The following is a 6,410-nucleotide window of genomic DNA, read 5'->3' as shown; positions in this document are numbered from 1 at the left end:
TGCAACAGCTGCTCAGGTTGAGCCATTCATACCATCAGAGTCAAGGACTGGGCTGCTAATTTATTTATGTATGAGGATGACAACCAGGGAAAGCAATTAGAACTAAGGCATCTGTGCTTCTGTGATCCCTGCATGCTAGACCCATGGCGGAGGGGCTCCATGGAAACCTTAACAGTTGCTAACTGCTAACTGCCTTCCCTCCTGATTGGTTCAAGCCCACTCTTTAAATACAAAACAGCCATGTTTGTGCCCCAGCCCCTCATCTGTTCCCTTCCACACGCCAGCCCAAATTAGATCACAAGTGGCAGGGGTGCTGCAGGGGAAACGGGCTTGGAAACAAAGGTGGGGAAGGTTCTAAAGCTTTTCAGAGTTCTTTACAGCTATCAATTAACGAATCCTGCAACAGCCAGGGAAAGTAGGTCAATATTATCATCCTTGCTTCGTGGATGAGAAAACAGGCTTAAGAAGAATGGCTTGCCCAAGGCTAAGCCACTGATCAGAAGAGCAGAAGCAGAATTAGCTGGGAGAATTCCTGACTCGGAATCTTTGGCCAAGAGTGTGCTTGCTTAGCATGCAGAAGGTGATCAATAAATGAGGTAGACTCCCGGACTGAGTCCTAAACAGATGCATTAATCTCGTCTTGGGTACAGTAGCAGATTTTAGGTCCAATTCAGGTCCTAAAGCCAGAAGAGTTTTTAAATATGGGTCTTAATCCTGCAAAATCCAAGAAAATAACTCTGCATGCACCCAAATTAAAAGGAAAATGAAGAGGTAACTTTGTCTTCATAGTGCACATTATTTTGGCTGCCCTACATCTCAACAGTGTTCTTGCCAGGAGGCAAAGAGAGGCTAACAGAGTTTCCCTACCCTTTCCTCCTCCCTTATAACCCTACAAAAGCTAAATTACCTCCTATTTTACCTCTTGGGGAGATTAGAGATTGTATCCTGTGGAAGGGCAAGGTCAGGGGTGGGGGTCCTTGGGCAACTCAAGGATGACCAGTGGCCACAGCTATCATGCCCAGTGGCACAATTCTCACAAGACAGTTCACATAGAAAGTCCTTGGCTGATTTTACTTTCCTCATCCTCCCAATATCTGTGCACCAGTTTGTTTGTTTGTTTCTTCTATCCATCCCAATAAACCCTTTGTGCCTTCAATTAACTCTCCTTTGTTGTTTGCAATCCTGACTAGTGTAGTTTCTGACCTAGAAATGTAAGCACTTGCAGAGGTGAATCACAATTGCCAGCTCAGATTTCCATACATTGCTGGTGGGAGCAAAAATGGACAAGGCATACCACAGAGAGCAATTTGGCAATGGTTTTCATGTGCCCTTTGACCCAGCTCTCCACCTTGAGGCCTATTTCTTACATATATACTTGCACAATTGCAAAATGATTTATATACAAAGTCGTTCTGCACTTGTGTATCTATGTGCCTGATCATTCCCTTGTAAGAGCAAAACATTTCAAAGGCTCCAAAGGTCCACAATAGAGGACTTATTGGATAAATTATAATATATACACATGATAAAAAGTTATCAAGGATTTTTTAATGAGGGTATTTTCTATGTATTGGTATGGAAAATTTCCCAAGTATCCCAGTAAATAAAAAAACAAATGAAATACACAATAGGTTCAGAACAGTGTGTATAATATGCAATCTCTTATAAAAACAGGAAAAAATAAAGATACTCTAGCAGGTTACAAAGAAACAACAACAAAAATAGTGTTTTCCTGTTGGAAGAGAAGGAATGAGGCAGAGAACAGGATGAGATAGGGAGGCAAGGGTTGAAAATTATTTTTTCTGGATAGCTTTTTAGAATTTTGGAATTTTGAGTCACATCAATAGGTACCTATTTAAAAATTAAATTTAAAAATGCTACCACAGCCTAAGTCTAATTCATTTGAGTGTTCCTTCCCTCACACCAATTCACCCATTGACTTTAGCATTTGGATAAGGCAAATGGTTAACAGTAGCCATTGACTTGACAGATTCCAGAAAATGCAGAAGGCTTGGAAATCTAAGGCTGAGAGTATAGGGTTAGCTCAATGGTAGAGCACTTGCCTAGCATGTAGAAGGCCTTGGGTTCAATCCCCTGCAGTTCCTCCTCCATCACCAACCCCCCACCAAAAAAAAAAAAAAAGAAGGATAAAAGAAAGAATAGAATCTGGTCCAGATTTTTAAGGGCAGTAGAATATGAAAGTTCATCATATCTTTTGAATTGTGGAATTCAAAGAAACTGCATTTCAGAGGAGTATGTACTCTGAAGTGTCTCCTCAAATCATATAATTCACTGGCCCTTGCCATGGATAGAGTCTCATCAGAAATAGGAAAATAGCTCACTCAGCGACAGTTACTGGGAAATACAAGGTCCTGGCAAATTATTTGCACCAGTGGAGTATGTCTAGTGAGATTATTTTGCAAACACTGCCTAATGAAGAGATTTGAGCTTCCTTGCCTGAAGGTCCACAGATCAAACTCAAATGAAAGCCCCCAAGAAAAAAAAATGGACTTATTTATCCTCTAAGCCATCTACTTGAAAATCAATAATATTTCAAATTTAATGAGTTGTAAGACAAGTAAATTAGAGTTTGGAGTAAGCAATATTGATTAGATTATTCTGTCAACTGGAACCCATAAGTTTCCTCTGTAATTAAGTATTCCACATAGTGTACGATGTGCTCAACACCGGTTGCTTTCATGAGGGTATCAGAGGGCTGCCTGTTCTTGTAATGAAACTCTTTCCCTTACCCTGGCTGGCGGGCCATGCCCTGCCTAGCATGGGTGTCCCTGCCCTTCTCCACAGCAGCAGGCTCCCGTGATAAGTGGCTCTCCCCCAGCACTAATCACCCTGGCTCTAGTCACAGAGCTTTGGTGAATTTGAACATCAAAATGAAGAATGGCAGCTAAAAAAAGAAAGAAAGAAAAAAATCATGTGGAAGAAACTGCCTTCAGTAAAAGATCTGTGGACTGATCTGCAACTGTTAGAGCTGTCTTTAAAGTTCCCTCTGCAGTTTGCATTTCACAGAAGCTTGGGGGTGGCAAAAGTAGATTTCTCCCTAAATTAATAAAAGAAGGGCCAAAAGAGCAGAATTTAAAACATCTACTGTCACCATTTGACATCAAATGTCCTATCCTACCTCCCAACACTACCTCACCTTGCCTATTATCCATCTGTACTGCCCTTCTTAGGGGAACCTCATTTTTTAAATCTGAGTAATGGTTTCTTTTTAATTAATTCATTTAATTAATGTTAAATGAAATCTATGACCTTGTAGTACTCTTGGGATCTCTGGACCAGAGTGCCCCAGTCCATTTTACTAAGGAAGAAAAATTCAGAAATTGCAAGAGAAAATGTAGCTCATTGCTCTCAGCCCCCAGCGATTCGAAATGTGAAAAACAGAGGCAATACCACCAAGATCTGAGTACTGAGAGTATAGACTGACGGCTGGCAGCTGGTCAGTGCTGCAGGGTCTCAGGTCCTCCCAGACCTACAGCATCAGATGCCACCTTTCCACCAGGTCTCATGTGATTCTAGAACATATTACTGAGTCACTCACCAAGTCTGAGTCAGGGCTCTGCTCTTACAATCTGGGTGAACTTGGCCAAGTTACATGACTTATCTGTAGTTCAGGGTTCCTGCACACAATAAGCACTTCATCGCTGTTAGCTATTATTCTGGAAATAAATGAGAATGTTCTGGGCTACAGACTACGGGAGAGCTTTTCTTTGCAGAAAAAACAACATAATGCTGATATAAACTGACAAAGATTCTACTGGAGCTGGGGAACCAGGAATGAGTGGAAGAAGCAATACCCTGAGCACGAGGTACAGTGGCAGGAACTGAAAATAAAGAAAGCAGGACAAGATTTGGGAATTCACCAACCTACACTGGAATCCTGCTCCCACTATTCCCTGGCTGTGCAATCCTGAGAAGTTTTCTGACTTCCCTGAGCCTCAGTCTCCCAATTTGTATTAATATGATGAGAAGACTGGCATCACCTTTAGAAGACAGAGGTGACACTTTGTTTTGTTTTTCCTTTTTATTATTCGCTAGTGGTAGAGCTTCTTGAAGTCCTGATGAATCTCTGGAGACATGAGCTGGCTTTATCTTGTCTGCAAAGATGCAGACCTGGCTGCATATTTGAAAACAGAGGAAGGTGCCTTTTAAAAAAAAATCTCTATTTGAAAAAATATAGTAAAATAGAAATAAAAACCTCTATCTGAGTCTCACATCAAACTGATCAAATTGGAAGCTTCCAGAATGGTGCCTAAACTTCAGTATTTTTAACTCTGAAGCCCAAGGTTGAGTCCTACTGTGTTAGAAGGAAACAAAAAAGAGAGAGCAAAATCATTTAAAAGAAGTGGGGGAAGTAGAATAGTAGAATAGTAATCTTGGGTGGGAACAGAAAATGAAAAAGAAAGCTGAGAGAGATGAAAGAGGAGTACCTTATGCAACAGTGGGGTGTCCAAGTCCAGCTGCAGCCATGATTAAGGGTCTCATTAAAGAATAGAGAAATCCACTATTATTGATCTTGCTTGTCCTCTGTCACATCTCCAGTGGAAGCTATCACAAGTGAATATTTGGCATGTTTTGGAGGAGATAGGGAAAGACACTCAAGGGGAAGGGCCACTGACCCTCATTCAGGCTGACACCAGTGTTCCCCAGAGCAAGAGTGTCCACAGAGATTAAGGAAAAGCCAGAAATGGGAGTCAGAGATGACCAGGAAACATGTGAAGCCAAAAGAAGCTGTAGAACTATTAAAGAGAGTGTTGAACTTCCTAGACCATCATGGACAAAGGTTGAGAGTCCGTTTTCTCTACAGCCCACAAGGAACGCTGAACTCAGCAGATTTGCGGTTTACCTATGGACACAGCTCACCCTAGGCAGATTCAATACCAATCTACTTAAAATTAACCCTGACACACTGAAACCTCCAACTCCCTCCCCACACTTGATATTCCCCTGGGTTGGAGCCACCATTGACAGAAATCCCAGTCACCAATACAGAAGTTTCAGAGAAGATATTGTGCCCATCTGCCATTCATCCAATTTGCAGATAGAACTTTTGACTAAAGTTTTCCAGCTTTTGTATTAGCAAATACAATCTGGGCACATGGATCTTGATGAGCATTTCATTGTGTGAGGAGGGGATGTAGTCTCTAATACGCTGCTGTTAAGATCCCCTGTTTCCTAATAGGTGTCACCCAGGAGCCAAGGGAACTGAGAGAAGTGCAAACTGAGTGAGGAGACTTGCTAAGGGGCAAGAGGCTGACACATTTACACTCTCGAGCCTTCCTTCCACCTCTTCCAGGATGCCCACAATGCTGTTGGTAAGAAGAAACAATTCAAGAAAACTCAAATTAAGCCAAGTGACTGTGCATCACATAATATTTAGAAGTGCACAGATTTTTCTCTTTATAGATGGCCTCTTACAGGCATGATTGCAGTTTAACACAGAGAGTGAAATCATTTACAAAGAACCAGCATCATTCAATGTGAGGCTTTCTGGCCCCACAGGAAACCCTTTTAAGCTTTCAAGTCTTAAAATGAAGGAAAACTTCTTCTTGAGAACCTTAATTTAAGAATCATAAAAATCCATTTGTCCCATTAAATAACCTTGATTCTCTTGGCATGATTGCTTCTATAAATGTTTAAGACTTTTGATTTGCTCTTTTTTTTTTTCTATGAAATAAGAAAGAAACTACTTAAAAGCAGAAAGTTTATTTATCTGTCTGACCCATATTCTTCCTTCTAGTCTCCCCAGATTCCCAGATCAGGAGAAGTTTCCTGCCTCTGTGTTCTCAGCAGTCCCTTTAGGTCTCTGCCCCATAACTCCCTATTTAATGCTGTTATCTTTGTGTGTCTGTCTCCCCTACACAACTGTACACTGTTCACTGTTGTTCTCCAGTACTTAACAGTGTGCATGGCACAAGAGAGAAAATAAGTATTTGTGGAACCGGTAAAATCAGCAGGAAATGAGCAGAAGGAGGATTCTCTGTTACTGTAAAACAGAGACATCTGTGGCTTTTTTTCTCTCCTGATTTATAACTGAGGACATTAGTCTATTCTTCTGGTTTCATGGTGAGACAATCCATCTAGAGAAGATTGTTCATTTGAAATATAGAAACGACTGAACATTCTGAAAACCAGCGTAGGATGTAAGTTTGATGAGATGAGGAAATTTATCTTCCCTGTTCACCACTCCAGCCCCACAATTTAGTACAGTGTCTGTGCATAGTAGCCATCAGCAGTGGGCATGAAGATGTGCCACCTGGATGCTCTTCAAGGAAGGACCTGATGGGCCCTACAAAAAGTAATCAGCACACAGCCTTCGGCTTTTAGCTCCTTCAGAGGCTGCTTCAGCTGTGCCTTGCATTGCTGGAGGTCACATCCTTCCCAGGGCCATT

Source organism: Spermophilus citellus, assembly GCF_964194105.1.
Source record: "Spermophilus citellus genome assembly, chromosome: 3".
NCBI classification, from domain to species: domain Eukaryota; kingdom Metazoa; phylum Chordata; class Mammalia; order Rodentia; family Sciuridae; genus Spermophilus; species Spermophilus citellus.
This window is presented reverse-complemented; position numbering follows the sequence as displayed.